Here is a 20,780-nt window from a genome sequence, read left to right as displayed (position 1 = left end):
TACTGCTTTATTCTATCATGAATTCATTCAATAAATAACACATTATCTACCTATAGCTACTTATTTAGATTGCAAACTTTAAGAAACAAAGATTATGGCTTAGATTTCTTTTCATCCCATGTAAGGCTTGGCTTACAACTAATAAACACTTGTTTATTTGATTTTGATTGTACACCTCTGGGTATTTATAGATATGAATGTCTTTAACCCAGTTTAGGAATTCAACTTTCTGATCAATGTACACATTAAGGAAAAATGCTGTTTCCATTGACTCTTTAATCACTATACAATGACACTCACATATTTTTTTAATTCCTTCTGCACCCTGGGTTCAACAGATTCCACACTTGAGGAAGGGCTGTTCTGAAATTAGAAGGTACTCCAGTTCTAAGAAGATGTGTACTTTCAACCACATATCTGCAGAAAATGAATTGTGACTTTCCAAACTGAATTGAATTACTGAAGCAATAATCTAAATGATTTTAGCCAACAGTTAAACACTACTACTCCAAGCTATCTATCTGCAATGATTAGACTCACCACAGTTTTAAAGATTTACACTTTTAAAGGAGGCTGTTTGGAGCAAAGCACAGTCAATGCAAATTGCTTCTAGGAAACTATTTATGAAGGAATTTGGCTATTTATGTCTTTGGCCAGAATTACTTGAGTTTTGGCTCACAGTCTGTATTTTGCTTTCCTGGTAGAAACGTATACTCACAGTATTGTGCCTGCAAGGATTCCTCGCCAAAAGGGAACCCACACCACTTCATCATGAAAGGACAAGAACTCTCCCAGGTAGGCTATTGGTGTGTACTCTAAATGAAAAGAACCCACCCATTTTTATATCCTTACCAAGTATCTACTAAGACACTGTTCTAGGTATTATGGATAAACACTGTACTAAGTGTTATAGATATATAAAATCATCCAAAGGTTACTCTAGAAAGAGTGCCAACCCGAAACAGCATGCAAGATCTACGTCGGTAGTAAGGATAATGTGTCATACATAATTAGAGAAGAGAGAGTTTTGTGTGGGCTGGGAGAACTCAAGAAAGGTCTCATAAAGAAAAGGGATCTAACCAGTGGATCACTTAGTAGAGGCAGGTAATTTAGTAGCTCACCAGGAAATAGGACTGAAAATGACATATTCTAGACCAATAGGATGTGAAAAGAGAGAGCTTAGACAGGGATATGCTTGGTAAAAGAAGGTAGGTAATTTGGGAATACACTAGAGAAGAGTTTTGGTAGTCTGTGTTTTGTCCTACAGACAATGGAGATTTTTGAAAGTTTCAGAGCACCAACAAAACAGTTTTAATATAAAATGAGAAATAAAAAATCACTAAAATAATTTTTGAAGAAAAAGAGATAGACAATTAAAAACAGAATCTTTTTAAATAGAAATCACAGATAGTTTAGAAAGGAATTAATAAAGCTTAAAGTCAACATTGTGAGTAGGAAGTATAGAATTTAAACATTACAGTGGTTAAATCATATATAACTGAAATAATTCAGCATTTTCATTCATATTTAGTACTCTTTCCTGATTATAAAACAATCCATATTCATAGGATTCCTTAGAAATTTTAACTATGTAAAAGATAACTAGAAACTTGGTAAGAAGGAAAATTATAAGTAAAAATTTTTAAACTGTTGTGATATAAAAGGGGTACCAAAAATTTTGCTCTGGGACTTCCCTGGTGGCACAGCAGTTAAGACTTGGCACTCTCAATGCAGGGGGCCCGGGTTTGATCCCTGGTCAGGGAACTAGATCTCACATGCATGCCACAACTAAGAGGTCACATGCCACAACTAAGGAGCCCACATGCTGCAACTAAGACCTGGCGCAACCAAATAAATAAATAAAATTTTAAAAAAAATTTTGCTCTAAAATTCAAGTACTTCATTTTTGTGAGAACTTTACTCAAAGCCTATTCACAGATACTTTTGACATGGTTATCTCACGCTTTTAACTAGTTTATCAGTTTGTAGCACTTCAGTTGTAACAACTTAGAAAAGTTTTGCTGCTAGGTGCTGGCATATTAAAAGCTTCAGAAAATTAAAGCTCATGCTAAGAGTAAAGACCAAAACAAACAACCTAGTCAAAAAGTGGGCAGAAGACCTAAATAGACATTTCTCCAAAGAAGACATACAGATGGCAAAAAAAACACATGAAAACATGCTAAACAACACTAATTATTAGAGAAATGCAAATCAAAACTACAATGAGGTATCACCTCACATTGGTTAGAATGGGCATCATCAGAAAATCTACAAGCAATAAATGCTGGAGAGGATGTGGAGAAAAGGTAACCCTCTTGTACTGTTGGTGGGAATGTAAATTGATACAGCTACTATGGAGAACAGTATGGAGGTTCCTTAAAAAACTAAAAATAGAATTACCATATGACCCATCAATCCTACTACTGGGCACATACCCTGAGAAAATCATAATTCAAAAAGATATATGCACCTCAGTGTTCATTGCAGCACCATTTACAATAGCCAGGTCATGGAAGCAACCTAAATGCCCATCCACAGACGAATGGGTAAGGAAGATGTGGTACATATATACAATGGAATATTACTCAGCCATAAAAAGGAACGAAATTGGGTCATTTGTAGAGACGTGGATGGACCTAGAGACTGTCATACAGAGTAAAGTAAGTCAGAAAGAGGAAAACAAGTATCTTACATTAATGCATATATGTGGAATCTAGAAAAATGGTGCAGATGAACTGGTTTGCAAGGCAGAAATAGCGACACAGATGTAGAGAACAAACGTATGGACCCCAAGAGGGGAAAGGGGGGGTGGGATGAATTGGGAGATTGGGATTGACATATATACACTAATATGTATAAAATAGATAACTAATGAGAATCTGCTGTATAGCACAGGGGACTCCACTTCACAGTACAGTAGAAACTAACAAAACATTGTAAAACAACTATACCCCAATAAAACAATAAAATTTTTAAAAAACATAAAAAATTTAAACTCACCAGTTAGAATAATCTCCTTAAGTATAGAAACAAACAGCTACTTGCATTTAAAATTATTGTAATTATTACAAAGTAATTTACATTCCTAATGACCCAGAGTCATGAACAAAACATTAAATTACACAGCATTTAATCTGTTTAAGGTCTTGAGAGATTACTATCAAAAATAATTTTCTTTACATAGAGATCAGACTTGTGGTTGCCAAGGCGGAGGGGTCGGGGGGAGAGGAATTGACTGGGAATTTGGGGTTGGTAGATGCAAACTATTACATTTAGAATAGACAAACAACAAGGTCCTACTGTATAGCACAAGGAACTACATCCAATATCCTGGAATAAACCATAACAGAAAATAATATAAAAAAAAGAATGTACATATGTGTATAACTGAGTCACTGCCGTACAGCAGACATTGGCACAACATTGAAAATTAACTATACTTCAATTTAAAAATTTATAAAAAAGAATAATTTTCTTTAAAACTTTTGGACCTAAAAGGGAAATTTTAAATTATTTAAATCCACAATTATTCAAAAGAAATGATAAACTGTGATAATAATAATTAGCTTGGGGGCTTCCCTGGTGGCACAGTGGTTAAGAATCTGCCTGCCGATGCACGGGACACGGGTTCGAGCCCTGGTCCAGGAAGATCCCACATGCCGTGAAGCAACTAAGCCTGTGTGCCACAACTACTGAGCCTGCGCTCTAGAGCCGACGAGCCACAACTACTGAAGCCCGTGGGCCTACAGCCCATGCTCTGCAACAAGAGAAGCCACCACAGTGAGAGCCCACACACTGCAACGAAGAGTAGCCCCCACTCGCCGCAACTAGAGAAAGCCCGCGCCCAGCAATGAAGATCCAATGCAGCCAAAAATAAATAAATAAAATAAATTAATTTGTTTAAAAAATAATAATAATAATTAGCTTGGGAAAGTTGTCTATTATAATAACAGTTTTAAAACTAGAAAAATATGAAAAATTAAATAAAATAACAAAATAAATTAAAGTTGTAATTATATTCAAAGTCAATATGATCCTAATTATGACTTGTAAAAATATCTGGAATACAAGGACACAGGCACAGCAGTCACTATTTTAACAAGCTTTTAACACTATTTCTCAGTCAGAATGTCACCACACTTAAAAGGAGTGCTTATTATTGAATCAAAATATCTTTTGAGCAAAAAGTTAAAGCATAAGTTGGAATGTTATAGGTACAAAATAATTGAGGGATATTATAAAATAATTATACCTCCTAATAAGTTTCATTCCAGCTAGAAATCCAGGTTAGCAGAAGTCAAACAGGAAAAACAAGGATTTTAAAAGTTGAGTGCAAGATGAGAAATGCTAACTGAAGTATTTATGGCACTTGTTTTGTGTTTTGTGGCTCTGGACATTTACTAATTTTCCCTGCCTAGATTCTTCCTCTTTCAGTGATTCTTCATTCTGGTATTCAGCCTTTCCCAATGTAGTCTATGTGCTCTGAAGGAGGATGATCTCTTCCCCAGCTGTAGGTATGGACTCTGGATCAAACAATACCTGAAGCTCTCACTTTCCATTTCAAAGCCAATGTGTTTCTAATATTGCTTTGTCATTTTGAATTGATTTGTATTACCTTACAAATATATGTTTTAAATTATATCATATTTATATAAAATTTGTATGAAATATGTCTGCGTAGTTAAAATCATATTAATGAAATGAACACTCATGTAGCAGACACCAGCTTAAGAATAAAATCCTAGTGTCTCAGAGGTCTCCTAAGTGCCCTTCTTGTTTATAGCTGACTCCCCACCCCCATCCTCAGAGGTAGACACCATGCTGAATTTTTGGTCTATCATTCCCCTGCTTTCCTTTATCATTTTAACTCCTATGTATACCTATATAAAACTATTTTCAAAATAATGTTAAGATGTTTTTCACTTTTTCACTTTCATTCTGTCACAAGGAATGGTGGAGTGTTCCAGAGGCTACATGAACTGTGATACTGCAACAGATTGAATACAGAAACAGATAAGACAATCTATTAAGCCAGGCATTAAAGAAATTTGTGAAAAAATGTAAACAATGCCACTTTTCTCACTTTTGTTTTGGAAAATATAGTTATTTTTCATAAAAATGTTATTTATATTAACATGTAATTATCTATTATTGTTATATGAAACGAATAAGTATTTATAAATAAATGTTGACAGATATAACCCACAGAAACAAAAACCCTTGGGGGTTCTTCAAATAATTTTTAAGAGTGTAAATAGGTTCTGAGGCAAAAGTATTGGAGGCATATAACAGGAATGGTATTGCTAAGCTGAATACTGTGCACATGTTTTTGATCATTTTTCTTTTGGATTGATGCTACTCTTATTAATTCATACAGTTTTTATTTTTGGATACTAATCATTTGTTTACACACTGCAAATACCATTTTGCAATGCAACTAATATTTTTCAGTCTCTCCATGGTTTCTTTTGATTATGAGGAGTTTTAATATTAGTGTAAAATGGATAAATGTTTTACTCTCTTGGTTCACATTCTTTTATGTGTCTTATTTAATAAATCTATCCTCATTCAAAGGTTACAAAGATATTTTCCTATATTTTCTTCTTTAAAGATATTTTCCAGTTTTCCTTTCAGAGTAAGTCTTTCATTTTTCCTAGACTTAATTTTTGTGGAGGAAAGTACAGTTTCTGTTTTTCAAAAAATGATGTTTTGTAAATTAATGTAAACAACAGCCCACTGACATACAAGCGCTGGTACAAATCAAATTTTTCCTCTATGCCTGGGTCAGTTTCAGTGTTCTCTATTCCATTCCCTTGGTCTGTTTGTCTAACCCTGTGTTAAACAATTTTCACAGCTTTATGTTAGCCTTGATATCTGAAAGAGCAAATCATCTTATATTGTTCTTCTTCTCTGGGAATTTCATGACTATTCTTGACCTCTTGCTCTTCCATGATAATTTAGAATTAATGTGTCTAGTTCCATGAAAAACCCTGATGGGACAACCATTAGAATCACATTGAAAAAATAGATATACTGGGGGAGAATTGCAATTTCAATATACTGAGTTCTTCTAGCCAAGATTATGGAAGATCTTTATGTTCATTTGGATATTCTTTAATTCCTTTTCCAATGCAGTTAATGCTTTTCTCCATAAGGAGCTTGCTTATCTTTCATTAACTCTATTAGTAGGTACTTGGTGCCTGGGGTTACTATAAGAAATGGTATCTATCCTAATTGCATTATTTAACTATTCATTGCTGCTGCCTAGAAATACAATTGACTTTTGTATGTTGATGTTTTTATCTAACAATCTTGCTAAACTCTGATTAAATCTTATACTTTATCTGTGGACTCTCTGGTTTTCTATGTAAATTACAGTTGATCTTTGAACAACAGGGATTTGAAGTGTGCAGGTCCACTCACACATGGATTTTTTTTTCAATAAATACATACTATAATACGGCATGATCCACAGTTGGTTTAACCTACAGATGAGGAACCATGGATACAGAGAGCTTACGTCCCACTGCGTTGAAGTGGAACCTCCACCTTTAACCCCCTTAACCACCCCCTGTTGCTCAAGAGTCAACTGTATTTCATCCATGAATAATGACAATTTTGTTTCCTCCTTTTTAATCATTATACTTTTTATTTCTTCTTCTTTCCTTGTTACACAAGCTAGGACTACAGGTACAATGTTGAACAGTGATGGTGATAGAGGACATCTTTGTCCTGTTCATTATTTAAGGACATGCTTTCAACACTACATTAGGCAGTGCTGTATGGTTTTGGGGCAAGCCCAATGGTAGCTTAAAAACGTTTCCTTTTAACCCTTCTACACCGTTCGTGGGAATGTAAATTGGTGCAACCACTATGGAAAATAGTATGGAGGTTCCTTAAAAAACTAAAAATAGAGCTACCATACGATCCAGCAATCCCATTCCTGAGTATATATCCAGAAGAGATGAAAATGATAATTTAAAAGGATACATCACCCCAATGTTTACAGCAGCACTATTTACAGCACACTATTTGAAGTGTTCATTAATGGATAAACAAGATGTGATATATATATTTTTTCCATTGCATATATATATAATATATACATATAATATTGCATAAAAAAGAATAAAATATTGCCAGTTGCAGAAACATGGATGGACCTACAGAATATCACACTAAGTGAAGTAAGTCAGACAGAGAAAGACAAATATTATATGATCTCACTTATCTGTGTAATCTAAAAAATAATACAGGGACTTCCCTGGTGGTCCAGTGGCTAAGACTCTGCACTCCCAATGCAGAGGGCCCAGGTTTGATCCCTGCTCAGGGAAGTAGATCCCACATGCTGCAACTAAGAGTTCTCATGCCACAACTAAAGATCCCACATGCCGCAACTAAAGATCCCGCATGTAGCGATGAAGATCCTGCGTGCCGCAACTAAGACCCAGTGCAGCCAAATAAATATATAAATATTAAAAAAAAAAGCAATGGAGTTAAAATTTATAAAAAATAAAAATAAATAATACAAATGAATCTATTTACAAAACAAAAACAGATTCACAGACATAGAAAAGAAACTTATGGTTACCAGAGGGGAAAGGGAGGGGGGGATAAATTAGGAGTACGAAATTAATAGGTACACACTGCTATGTACAAAATACATGAGCAACAAGGATTTACTGTATCAAGGAACAATATTCAATATCTTATAACAACCTATAATGGAAAATATCTGAAAAAAATTATATATATAACTGAATCACTTTGCTGTACACCTGAAACTAACACAATATTGTAAATCAACTATACTTCAGTTTTAAAAGTTCCCTTTTATTCTGTTTGCTAAATTTTTTTTATGAATACAGAGTTATGCAGAATGCTTTTTCTGCATCTATTGAGATGATCATATGATTTTCTTCTTTGAACTGTTAGTATAGTGAATTACATTACAGTAATATATTTTCTAATGTTAAATCATCTAACATCCTTGTAATAAACTTAATCATAATGTATTATCTTTTTTAAAAATTTGCTATCAAGCAAATCAGTTTGTTCATTTAAAAAAATTTTTTACATTGAATTAAAAAATAAAATTGTACTGTTTTTTTACTAACTTTGGTTTTAAGGTTGTGCTAACCTCATAAAACAAGTTGGGGAACATTCTTTCTCATCTGTTTTCTGGAAAAGTTTGTGTTATATTGGATTGGTCTTTCTTTGAATGTTTGGATAACTGACCAGGAAAGCCTCCTGTGCCTGATTTTGTTTGTTGTTTATGTTTTACTTTATAAAAATATTTTAATTAAATTTCAATTGCTCAAAAATTGTGCTAAAATCTCTTACTGTGGTGGTAAATTTTTTAAGAATCTCTTTGTGGTTCTGTTGTATTATGTTTTGAGGCTACATTATTAGAGACATAAAATTTAGAATTACTTTATCTTCTTGGTGAACTGAATATTTTATCATTATGTAATAACTCTCTTTAAAGTCATTTTATCTGGTAATATAGTTAGATCATGTTTCTTTTACTTGATATTTCACAGGTACCCCTTTTGAATCCTTAATTTTTAGTTTTTCTGTGTTCTTGCAATTTACATCTGACTTATGTAAATAGCATAAGTGTTTGTTTCAATCCAGTCTGAAAATTTTGCCTTTTGATTGGAAAGTTTATTCCATTCATAGTTGTGGTGATTACTGATACATTTAGACCTATTTCTACCTTCTTATTATGTGCTATCTGTCCCATTTTTCATGCCTTTCCCTCCTTTCCCAAAGTTTCATTTTCCCTCATCCTCACCCTCAGCAGACAGTTGCTTCCTATAGCACTGAGAAAAAAGAAGCAGTCAGAGGAGAACTTCCCCAAGCTCATCCACAACATCTAGCCACTTCACTGCATCTGGACTCATCTATAGCGCATTTTCTTCTGTTGAGAATAAACTGTTCATCCTCCCAGCAAAGGCCAAGCCCACCGTTCGTGCACTAAATCCATCCCCTCTTGCCTTCTCAATGACCTGGCTAGAGCAACTCTCCACTCTCTATTCTGCATCATCCATCTTCTACTCTCTATGGGATCGTCCCCATAAGCCTATGCATACAATTTTTTTCCATCATAAAATGTTCCTGGTTCTGGACCCTGTTTTCTCCTCCAGTCACCACTCCAATTCTCTTCTTTATTTTACAGCAAAAGTCCTAAGAAGAGTTGTCTATACTTGGATTGGTCCGTTCTTTGACTTGTCTCCAGTTTCTGTTCTCCCCTTCTCTGAACCACCTCCCATGAGGTAAGTTATCAGTGACCTTCACATTTTAAATCTTGCTCTCATTTCTCATCCTACTTGATCACACAAAAGCACTTGACACAGCTGATTACACCCCTTTCCTTGAAATATTCTTTTCACTTGGCTTCCAGGGCACTCAGCGGTCCCACTTTTTCTCTTACCTCATTAGTGGCATCTTAATTTCCTTTGTCCTTTACTCCTCATCTCTCTCACCACCACACGTTGGAATGTTCCAAAGCTCAATCCTTGGAATTCTTTTCTTTTCTAACTACTAATACTCCACTGGTGAATTCGTGGTTTAAATATTTGAGACGCCAATGCGTGCTTCATGAAGTCGGGGATCTGCTTTGCCTGTTGTGTCCCCAGCCCCTTAGAGAGACACAAAAAGAACATTCAATAAATATTTGTTGAATAAATCAATAGTTTGAAAAAACACAAAAAATAAAAGTTATTAGTTACTGTTTAAAAATAAACATGAACCCTCTTAATGACATACTTCTGGAAAAGATGACCCAGAACATATAGATGCTCATAAAATGGGTAAATTTACTGGAGTAGAATAATCTAGGAAACAATAGGCCCAGTATATAAATATATTGAATATTGGAAGTCTGGTAACTTCTTTATTAAATAATTGCATAATAAAAATAAGAGAAATGTTGTCTTTGGCATTTTTAAGCCAATGCCTACCTCTTACTTTTTGCCTTAACAAAGTGTATTGCAAACTTTAAAAAGGTCCTTTAAATGGTGAAATCTTTGGTGACTTGCTTAGAGAGGTGAATACTTAATTGCTCAAAATTAATAAACAGGAAAAGAATAAAGAGATTATAGAAAGCCCATAGATAGTATCTTTCCCAGTGTCTCTGTTTATTAAACAATTTTATTTCTTCTTTATTAAAATGTTCACTCAATTCTTTTCTCCATTTATTGGAGCCTAAACTTTTGCTTCTATTCTGAATTTGTATGAGCTATTTTAAATATTTGACATCAATCTTTTAAATTTACAGCAAACATTTCCCCTCAACTTACATTTTTTCAAAAATAAAACTTTAAATTTTAACACTTTGACCTAAATAGAATTTATTTTGAGGTACTGTATGAAATTAAGTATTATAAAACACTTTGTTATTTATAAGCACTTTGTCAGTTCTTAAAACACTTGTATAAAAATAATTGGCAATCTCTTTTTTAGAGACAGTTGGATTTAGAGTTATAAAATTCCAACATTTTAAATGACATTTCAATTTTACTTAAATGTATTTTAAAATAAATGACCTAGGTTAAATACAATGTCAAAAATAATGAAAACAGATTAAAATAGACTCCTGTTTAATATCTCTCCCACTCCTAATCTTCTCTGATCCTTTTACAGTCATAAGGGTCAAACATTTATGTTTATAGAAACAGCAGTTGGGTTTTGTCTCTTAAAGCAAGTTTCTCTCATGGGTATTAACAACAGCATTCGTAATGTTGATGATGACTCAATTATTCCTGGAAAATGCATCTTAAACCAGGCATCAAAAAGATGATGAAATGACATGAAACCGTGAAATAATGTCTTTGTGAATTTTTTTTTAATAATGAAACAAAGAAGGAAATTGTCACGGAGCAACTAAGCCCGTGCGCCACAACTACTGAGCCTGGGCCCTAGAGCCCACAGGCCACAACTACTGAGCCTGTGTGCCACAACTACTGAAGCCTGCGCACTGCAAATACTGAAGCCCGAACTCCTAGAGCCCGTGCTCCGCAACAAGAGAAGCCACTGCAGTAAGAAGCCCACACACTGCAACGAAGAGTAGCCCCCACTCGATGCAACTAGAGAAAACCCCGCACAGCAGCGAAGACCCAACACAGCCAAAAATAAATAAAAATTTTTAAAAATGAAACAAAGAAGGAAATTGTCTACTGAAAAAAAAGGTATGACTGTACTTACTTTATTTAAGAGTTCAGGGCTTCCCTGGTAGCTCAGTGGTTAAGAATCTGCCTGCCAATGCAGAGGACACAGGTTCGAGCCCTGGTCTGGGAAGATCCCACATGCCACGGAGCAACTGGGCCCGTGAGCCACAACTACTGAGCCTGCGCGTGTAGAGCCTGTGCTCCACAACAAGAGAAGCCATGACAATGAGAAGCCACGACAATGAGAAGCCCGCGCACCGCGATGAAAAGTAGCCGCTGCTCGCCGCAACTAGTGAAAGCCTGCGCACAGAAATGAAGACCCAACACAGCCAATAAATAAATAAATAAATAAATAAATTTAAAAGAGTTCATATGAGAGGGATATAAAGTAGTTTTTTTTTTTTTTTTAGGCCAAGCTGTGCTGCATGTGGGATCTTAGGTCCCCAACCAGGGATCGAACCCATACCCCCTGCATTGGGAGCACAAAGTCTTAACCACTGGACTGCCAGGGAAGTTCCTAAAGTAGATATTCTTGATCAAAAGAGAAAATGAGCATTTTTTGGTCCTTAAACAAGCTTATCTATCACTGCATAACAAATTTCTGCCAAATCGACAGCTGAAAACAACTTATTATCTGTCACAGTTTTGTAAACTGACTGACTTCAGCTTGGTGATTCTCATTTTGGAGACTTTCATGCTTTTGCTCAGGTAATTGATGGGGCTTAAGTCATCTGAAGGCTTGCCTTGGACATCCAAGATGGCTTCTTCACTCACATGATTTACACTTTAACTGGGTAGGCTGGTCAGGCATCTGTCCCTTCCCATGGCCTCTCTATAAGCCTGGGTTGAGTTTTCTCACAGCATGGTGGTCTAAGGTAAATTTTAAGTGGCTACTTGTTTCCCCTATAACAAGAGCTCTAAGAGACCGAGGCAGAAGCTTACAAGGCTTTTTTTTGTGATCCAGCCTTAGATATTACAAATCATCACCACTACTGCACTCTATTTGTTAAATGGGGCCAGCCCAGATTCACTGTGGGGGAATCTTGAACAAGAGTATGACTACTAGAAGGTATAATTCAAGGGAGACCATCTTTGGAGACCAGCTACCACAAGTGCTTTCTACAATATTTGACATAGAGCTGGTAAAGGTGCCCAAAAGAGCATCAAAAGAATATGATGGGTTAAAAAAAGTGGAAAAAAATCAGGAATGATTCTTTAATTCTAAGCAGCCAAGTGTGAATTTTCCAGTTAATTTTACGATCTTTAAGTAATCGCTATAACTTGTCCTTCTGACTATATTCTCTTCTGCTACTTTGGGGAATTTAACTGTGTATTCAAACTGATACCAGGCAATGAGAAAAGGACAGAACAAACACCTAGAAACTCCCAACTGAATGTTACCACATGAAAGTCTGGCCCCTTGAAAGGTACATTTCTTTTTTAAGTACTAGGTGTACATACAACTTATCATAATATAATAGTAGGTATGCTAAAAATGTTATAAAATTTTAGACCTTGAAGGGACTTGAAAGCCAATCTTTTTTTTTGGCCACACCATGTGGATTGCAGGATCATAGTTCCCTGACCAGGGACTGAACCCAGGCCATGACAGTGAAAGCCCCAAGTCCTAACCACTGGACCACCAGGGAATTCCTGAAATCCAATCTTTATTTCAAAGACACTCTAACTAAGGCCAAGAGTGGTTAAGCAACTTGCTAAAGGTTTACGTAAGTCATTGAAGACATTCTAACTCCTAGTCCACAAATTTGCATGCAACATGCTGCCTTTTTCACTTACCCAGTAGTGTTTGAACTAAAACCTTACTAACAAGACAACTGGACTTGAGTATGGTTGATCCTTATTAATTTTTAAGACTGCAAAGTGATACCTGTGATGTATTAGAGAGTACAAAGTGGTGTACAGAGAGAGGAAAAAAGCCCAAGTTTATTCTAGACCAGCGATTCTCAAATCTGAGTAAAGTATGAACTCCTTTTAAAGAAAAAAGAAGGGGGAAAAACTCTCAATGGCCACATTGTTGACTTAAATTTCTCTTTTAAAAACTACATGATTACGTTCAAATATAAAACTTTGTGTAAATTTCTTATGATTAGAACTTGTATGTAACTATGAAACCAAAACAAATGTGTAAGTTTGTTAAATAATATCTAACATATATACTAGTTAATGGGTAGTAGGCACTTTACATACAGCAAGTCATTTAAAACTCACAACAACTCTATTAGGTGGGCACTATTATACTCATTTAGTAGATGGGGAAATCAAGACACAACTGGTCAGTGGGGACCTGGGTTTCACAAAAAGTTCACAGACAATTGAGTATGAAGAATGATATTGTTGGACAGAAATTAAATTGCTGCTTGTAATGTGAGTGTGGTACTGACTGTAACTTTGTAGATCTTCTGGTTTAACATACTTAAAATGAGTTCTCAAAAAGATACATGCACCCCAATGTTCATAGCAGCATTATTTACAATTGCCAAGATATGGAAGTAACCTAAGTGTCCATCAACAGATGAATGGATAAAGAAGAAGTGGTACACACACACACACACACACACACACACACACACAAATGGAATACTACTCAGCTATAAAAAAGAATGAAGTTTTGCCATTCACAACAACATGGATGGACTTGGAGGGCATTATGCTAAGGGAAATAAGCCAGACAGAGAAAGACAAATACTGTATGATATCACCTATATGTGGAATCTAAAAAATACAACAAACTGGTGAATGGAACAAAAAAGAAGCAGACTCACAGATACAGAGAGCAAACTAGTGGTTACCAGTGGGGAGAAGGAAGGAAAGAGGGTCAATATAGGGGTAGGGGATTAAGAGGTACAAAATATTAGGTATAAAATAAGCTACAAGAATATACTTTACAACACAGGGAATATAGCTGATATTTTATAATAATCACAAATGGAGTATAACCTTTAAAAATAGTGAACCACTATATTGTATACCTGTAATTTATATAATAAAAAAATGTTTTAATTAAAATGAGCTGAATAGTGACTAATTTCTCCCATCCCTTTTTTCTCTTCTGTCAACTGCTAAATATACCTTGGAAGAGCACAAATTAATGTTATTTGGTCTTCACTAGAAGCAAATGTCTTGTTAGAAACTAAGTCTACATATCCTCACTCATTAAATTTTTTTTAGACAATTCCTGATACTATTTTTTATTATTGAAATATAATTCACATACTATAAAGTTCACTCTTTTAAAGTGTACAATTCAGTAGTTTTTAGTGTATTCACAAAGTTGTGCAACCATCACCATTATCTAATTCCAGGATATTTTCATCATATCAAAAAGAAATACCCTACCCATTAAGGAGTCATCCCCCATTCCCTTTTCCATCAGCCAGTAAATTAACAACTACTAATTTATTTTCTGTCTGTATGGATTTGCCTATTCTGGACATTTTATATAATGGAATCATAAAATATATGGGCTTTTGTGTCTGGCAGCTTTCACTTGAACTAATTTTTCAAGATTCATCTATGTTGTAGTCTGTATCAGTACTTCATTTATTTTTATAATAATATCTGAATAATATCCTATTATATGAATATACTACATTTCATTTGTACATTCATCAATTGATAGACGTTTAGGTTGTTTCCATTTTGGAGCTATTATAAATAATACTGCAGTGAACATTTGAGTGCAAGATTTCCCAAGGACATGTTTTCAATTCTCTTGGGCATATACCTAGGAGTAGAATTGTTAAACTATTTCAAAATAGGTGCACCATTTTACATTCCCATCAGCAATGTATGAGGATTCTAATTTCTCTACTTTCTCATCAACTCTTAGTATTATAATACTGACTTTGATTATAGCCATACTAGTGGGTGTGAAGTGGTACCTCATGTGATTTTGATTTGCATTTCTCTAAGAACTAATGATGTTGAGCATATTTCCATGTTCTTGTTGGTCATTTGCATATCTTCTTTGGAGAAATATGTATTCAAATCATGTGCCCATTTTATAATTGGGTTATTTGTCTTTTTATTGTTCAGCTGTAAGTTCTCTCATTAGGCTTTGACAGTGTGATACTGCTAGGCACCAATGCAATAATAAATGCAAAAAACATGGGTTCTGAAATTGCAAACTTGTACTCAGTTATAAAGTGGTCATCTATGAGATCCAGAATCAAATCTGCTTTTACTGAAATTTTGAAGCTTATCATTAAAAAATATACATTTTAAATGTTTAATAAAATACTGATATCAGAAATAGTCCCTCCACTTAATATCACAGAGAGTAAATTTTTCAAAGAAGGCAGTGTTAGTTACAATAGCAAAAGAATCAGAAAATGTATTATCCTAAAGCTGAGGGTTAAGAAAACAATTCTATACCAATATTATGGACTACATAGCAATTAATAATTATAAGCATCTGGACTATGTTGATATATGGAAATTCATTCATGAAACAATGTTAGCTACGAAATATCTGTCTTATACAGATATACACTCATATACTCTTAATAGATTTATAAATGCGTCTACATCATTTTGTCTTCAGACAAAATCTATAAAATATGTTCTTATAAATCTATTAAAGTTTATTAATATATGTATAAATGTTTGTATATAATTTTATCTTCAATCTATTTCAAACAGATTATATACATATAAATTTATTAAAATCTGTGAATGTGCTTTGGCAAAAAATGTAAGGTAATGTTAACAGAATTTTATGTTTATTGGATTGTTTGGTTTCAAAAAGCAGTGTTCCACAAAAATGGTTCTATTTTATTAATAGCATTGCTCACAAAGATTCAGTGCTCAAAAAAAATTTGGGAATTTGTTGGGAAGATGTTAAGTAAATGTTTTTAGGTAGAAGTTCTCAGAGCCTTTAATCCACTAATATGCATTGTGAATCTCTAAAAGAAAGAGGTTCTTCATATTATTTACCTCAAAGTCTGTTATTTTCATCATGATTTACATTTATTTTACTTGTGTAAACAAACTTGTGTAAATCTCATTTGCACTTGTTTACTAATTTATCTTCTCCACCAAACTATAAATTCTAACAGGACAGGTAAGTATATCTCTCTTTTTCACCGTTGTTCCTAGTGCCTCAGCCAGGGCATACAGCAGGAGCTCAATAAATACTTTTGTAGTGAATGTATTACTCGGAGGAGCATCTTGAGGGACAAGGGCTTGAAGTTACACACTTTGGAAACTACGACTCTAAAGTTATTCAATTGTATAATAACTTCAAAGAAAAATTTGTGTTAAAACCTCTAGGCCAGAGGCAGAGTCAAGATGGCGGTGTGGGACAACACGGAGTTAGCGTCTCCCCACAATTAGGGTGCCTGCCGGCCAATGGTGGGAGACTCTAACGCCCAAGGAGATGGGAGGGACGTCCAAGTGAACTGGTAGGACCTGGGGGGACTGAGGGGTGAGGAGAAGCATAGGTCAGACAGGATCGGCACCCCTGAGGCAGGGGAGATCAAGAGATGCAGGCAGGAGGCACTCTCCAGGAAGAGCTGGAGAGGAGCGGAGGGTGATCGCCTGGCCCACTCGGGCCAGGGAGACTGCTGAGCTCCCAGGCCGGTCCCCTGCCCTCCAAAGCCCCCTCCAGGCCGCATGGGTCCTGGGGGCATAGGAGGGAGGCCAGGGAGATCAGGAGAGGCAGGAGGGAGGAGCCATATGGGAGGAATGGGAGAGGAGCGGAAGGTGTTTGCTCTGCCCACTTGGGCCTGAGGAGCCTGCTGGGCTCCCAGGTGAGGTCCCCGCCCTCCGAGACCAGGGGTGGTGGGCACGCCTGGGGCCCCTTCTGTTCCTTGAGCCTAAGCCCCACCCCCCCACAGCCCACAGGGCTGGAAAAGTCCTAAGCATAGGCCCCGCCTACCACCCAAACTTCACCCTTGCTTAGGCCCCGCCCTCCACAGCCAAGGCCATCCCCCTCTTTTTTTTTCTTCTTTCTTTCTTTTTTTTTTTTTTTCTTTTCCCTCCTCCTCTTTTTTACTATTGTGATACTGATGTACCTTCTGGTTGTTGATTCATCTATATATTTATTTTTATATTCTTTCTAACATATCTGTTAGTTTCCTAGTCTAATTTTATTTTTTACTTTGTTATTGCTCTTTTTTTTTTCTTTTGGCTGCCCCACATGGCTTGCGGGATCTTGGTTCATCATCTGGGGGTCTGGCTGAAGCTCCTGTGGTGGGAGCTCCAAGTCTGAACACTGGACTAACAGAGAACCTCAGACCCCAGGGAATATTCATCGGAGTGAGGGCTCATGGAGTTCCTCATCTGAGCACCAAGACCCAGCTCTACCCAACAGCCTACAAACTCCAGTGTTGGAAGCCTCAGGCCAAACAACCAGTAAGAGAGGAACACAATCTCACTCATTAAAAAAAAAAAAAAAGAGAGATGGCAAAAATATGTCACAGATGAAGGAGCAAGGTAAAAACCTACAAAACCAAATAAATGAAGAGGAAATAGGCAATCAACCTGAAAAAGAATTCAGAGTAATGACAGTAATGATTCAGAATCTCGGAAATAGAATGGAGGCACAGATTGAGAAAAGACAAGAAATGTTTAACAAAGATCTAGAAGAACTAAAGAACAAACAAACAGAGATGAACAACACAATAACTGAAATGAAAAATACACTAGAAGAAATCAATAACAAAATAACTGAGGCAGAAGAATGAATAAGTGAGCTGGAAGACAAAATGGTGGAAATAACTGCCGAGGAGCAAAATAAAGAAAAAAAGAATGAAAAGAATTGAAGACAATCTCAGAGACCTCTGGGACAACAATAAATGCACCAACATTCGAATTATAGGGGTTCTAGAAGAAGAAGAGAAAAAGAAAGGGACTGAGAAAGTATTTGAAGAGATTATAGTCAAAAACTTCCCTAACATGGGAAAGGAAATAGTCACCCAAGTCCAGGAAGCACAGAGTCCCATACAGGATAAACCCTAGGAAAAACACACCAAGACACATATTAATCAAACTAACAAAAATTAAATTGAAAGAAAAAATATTAAAAGCAGCAAGGGAACAAAAAATAACATACAAAGGAATCCCCATAAGGTTATCAGCTGATTTTTCAGCAGAAACTCTGCAGGCCAGAAGGGAGTGGCAGGATATACTTAAAGTGATGAAAGGGAAAAACCTACAACCAAGATTACTCTACCCAGCAAGGATCTCATTCAGATTCAATGGAGAAGTCAAAAGCTTTTCAGACAAGCAAAAGCTAAGAGAATTCAGCACCACCAAACCAGTGTTACAACAAATGCTAAAGAAATTGTCTAAGCGGGAAACACAAGAGAAGAAAAAGACCTACAAAAACAAACCCAAAACAATTAAGAAAATGGTAATAGGAACATACATATCAATAATAACCTTGAATGTAAATGGATTAAATGCCCCAACCAAAAGACACAGACTGGCTGAATGGATACATATACCCTGAGAAAACCATAATTCAAAAAGAGCCATGTACCACAATGTTCATTGCAGCACTATTTACAATAGGCAGGACATGGAAGCAACCTAAGTGTCCATCAACAGATGAATGGACAAGGAAGATGTGGCACACATATACAATGGAATATTACTCACCCATAAAAAGAAATGAAATTGAGTTATTTGTAGTGAGGTGAATGGACCTAGAGTCTGTCATACAGAGTGAAGTAAGTCAGAAAGAGAAAAACAAATACCACATGCTAACACATATATATGGAATCTAAAAAAAAAAAAAAAAAAGGTACTGATGAACATAGTTGCAGGGCAGGAATAAAGAGGTAGACGTAGAGAATGGACTTGAGGACATGGGGTGGGAGTGGCGAGCTGGGGCAAAGTGAGAGTAGCATCGACATATGTACACTACGGAATGTCAAATATTTGGCTGGTGGGAAGCAGCAGCATAGCACAAGGAGATAGGTAGGTGATTTGCGATGACCTAGAGGGGTGGGATAGGGAGGATGAGAGGGAGGCTGAAGAGGGAGCGGATATGGGGACATGTGTATGCATATGGCTGATTCGCTTTGTTGTGCAACAGAAACTAACACAGTATTGTGAAGCAGTTATACTCCAATAAAGATCTATTAAAAAAAATAAAAACCTCTAGGCCACTAGAGATCCATTTAATAAATTATTGCTGCACTTCAGTGGAATCCATTACTACTTCAGGGAACTAAAGAGATTTCTCAGAGAGCACGTCATGATCTGGAAAAATCTTGCAAAATCATTTTTATACTCTGCAACTCCAACTGAAAACTGTAGTAAAAATGACAGTAACCATGGAAGAAGTTGAAAGGAATCATGCTTTGCATTAATACCAACAATTTTGTGGAACACATTTGGTGACATGAGATTTTCCATCAAGGATGTCTTCTTATTTTAATAGTTCAAGTACGAAGAGCAGACATTCCTTCTGGAAATTGCAAATTATCGACTCATTGATTCTCTTTTAGGATAAGTGATTTCACATACAACTTGATTTTTTTTTTTTTGAATAGCCCATGTTATGACAGTTATTAAAAATATTTAAAATATATAGCTTTCCTACCTGTATTATACAACCATTTATAGTTTAGGTTTAAAAATGCTTTATTTTTTAATAACCTCTTGTGAAAGTGATATAATGCTATTGTATTTTTTAAGAACATAGGAAAGCTACTTTTCATCAACTACTAAGATTCATGAATTTCCTCCACTTGTCCTACAGAAGTGCTATAAAGATGCTAATTGCATTATTTCAGAGTAGTGTTGAAACAAAATAATAAAAATTGACATAAAATTTAATTATTTTTTTCCACTTAGCAAAGTGGAAAGAATTTTACCAGATGCCAATGCTGCCACATCATGACACACCACTGAAAGGTAGCTTATGTCTAAACTTCAAACCTCGATAATATTTGTAGGTGGAGGAGGGGGCACATGTCAAGTCAAACAAAGAATGTATTTCCAAAGCAGCATTTGCAAAGGTTAATCTCTCTATAGACTACAGAGGGGAAAGTGCAGTGTCCAATGATCGATCCAAGACCGACTTCAAGAGCTTTTTTCCTGGTTAATAAACCACCGGGAGAGATTTTTTTTAAACTTAAATTTGCTGAAATGGGGATTCACTAATGCATGCAAACAAATTCCCCAAATTTGAGAATCTTCAGTGAACTGATTTTATATTTGAGAATAAAGATCTCTTGCTTCTGCTTACATCTTCAGCACAAAAAATAAAGGATACCTGACTATTTGGCAATCTGCAGGGAGAAAATCCACATAATCCCCAAACCAAAGGTGGCCTTACAGCTCAGGAATCCTCTGAACACTCAAGGCCATTGCGGCCCTGGCAGTCAAACATCTTTCCCAGGAACCCAGTTATCCTGACCGCCAGGCCTAACCGTCTTTTCTCCAACACCAAAGCTCCAGCGCCACCAGCTAGAGTAAAGGTCAAAGCTACCAAACTGGTAGGCAGCCCGCCGGCTCTGAGGGTTCTCCTATCCCAGGGAGTTTTTAAATGTGGTTCACGAAAGGGCATTTCTGAACATTTTACTCCAAGGACACAGTCCAGCCAAAAGATGATTTGGGTGGGTAGAGGTGAGGGAA

At 35.9% G+C, this 20,780-nt stretch overlaps 1 protein-coding gene across 5 annotated transcripts in view; it reads right to left on the bottom strand.

The window, feature by feature from the left end:
• The window catches only part of LOC309631749 (uncharacterized protein), a 673,620-nt gene extending 652,961 nt beyond the window's left edge, over nucleotides 1–20,659 (bottom strand). For all 5 annotated transcript variants that reach the window (XR_014246462.1, XR_014246463.1, XR_014246464.1 and 2 more), the window contains exon 1: nucleotides 9,437–20,659. The gene's annotated coding sequence lies outside the window, so the exon portion shown is untranslated. The remainder of the gene's footprint in view (nucleotides 1–9,436) is intronic.
• Between the last annotated feature and the right edge of the window lie 121 nt (nucleotides 20,660–20,780).

Source organism: Balaenoptera borealis (assembly GCF_965194805.1).
Source record: "Balaenoptera borealis genome assembly, chromosome: 7".
NCBI classification, from domain to species: domain Eukaryota; kingdom Metazoa; phylum Chordata; class Mammalia; order Artiodactyla; family Balaenopteridae; genus Balaenoptera; species Balaenoptera borealis.
The sequence above is the reverse complement of the archived record's forward strand: the minus strand, read 5'-3'. Positions and strand labels throughout refer to the sequence as shown.